Here is a 1,480-nt window from a genome sequence, read left to right on the forward strand (position 1 = left end):
CGATGTTTTTTTTAGTCGATGTCGGATTCTTTGTTTAAAAAAACACTTCTGACAGGGCGTAGAATGCGTGATCGTTGGAACAGATCTTATGTTTCTGAAATAGTTGTTCAAAAACATTGATGTTTTTTGGGTAATGTATTGTAAGCAACGATAATTTTAAAACATCGATGTTTTTTTAGTTGTTGTCGGATTCTTTGATCCAAAAAGCACTTCTTAAAGGCCATAGGACGCGTGATCGTTGGAAAAGACATTATGTTTCTGAAATAGTTGTTCAAAAACATCGATGTTTTTGGGTAATGCATTGTAAATAACGAAATTTTAGAACATCAATGTTTTTTGAAGTCGATGTCGGATTCTTAGTAATAACTCATAAACCACTTCTGACAGGCTGTATAATGCGTGATCGTTGGAACATACCTTATGTTTCTGAAATAGTTGTTCAAAAACATCGATGTTTTTTGGGTAATGTATTGTAACCAACAATATTTTCAAACATCGATGTTTTTTGGGTAATGTATTGTAAGCAATATATTTTAAAACATTGAAGTTTTTTGGATTTCATGTCCTATTCATTGGTTGAAAAACACTTCTGACTGGCCGGGGCATGCGTAGTCTTTAGAACAGTCTTTATGTTACCGAAATGGTTAAAAAAAAAATGATGTTGAAAAACATCGATGTTTATTTGTCGATGTTTTTTTAACATCGATGTTTTTTTATCGATGTCGCATCCCTAGTGGTAGTGATAACTGATCACATTGATACTAAAATGACAATAAAAAATATATCATAAAATAAAATAATAATAACATTGATAAATAAAAAGTAACATAAAAATAAATAAAATCTCTCTCTCTTATAAATATTTATAAACAGAAGGATAAAAATGAAACTATGAAAATGAAAAGAATAATAATAATCATAAAATAAAAATAATCACTAGTCACATTTATACTTTTATACAATATTTACACAATATACAATATTTACACTATCGACCTGAGGATCCCAAGCCCGCTCGTCCCCCACGTGTGAGGTGTAGGGCTCTTTTGAGATCCCAGGGCGTCCCTCTGCCCACTGCATCACTGGTAATGAGCCAGTGGAGGTTAAGTAAGTGCGCTAAACAACATTGAATTATCTGATTTTTTTTTCTATTATTGAGTTCGATCTTTGAACTGCTTTTTTTAATTATGCCTCATTTTTTTTAATTAATCATATATGAGATATGATGGTACAATGTCCGAGTGTGTGACGTAGGAGGCAAAAAATCGAAATCCTAACAATCAAACCAGTAACAATTCTAGTAATAGGAGACAAAAATCAGAATATAACCTGTTCAGATGTCCCGTATTTTTTTTCACTTGCTATTCAATTATAATTAACATAGATTGATCACCATAAGTGTTAGTTCAAATTCTGGAAGTTCTATATTTATGTGAATAGGGGAAGCCGCGATGGAGGATGCTAATTCACCCAATATTGT

The sequence above is a fragment of the Halyomorpha halys genome, unplaced genomic scaffold (assembly GCF_000696795.3).
Source record: "Halyomorpha halys isolate HHAL.00 unplaced genomic scaffold, Hhal_1.1 Scaffold34.1, whole genome shotgun sequence".
Classification (NCBI taxonomy): Eukaryota; Metazoa; Arthropoda; class Insecta; order Hemiptera; family Pentatomidae; genus Halyomorpha; species Halyomorpha halys.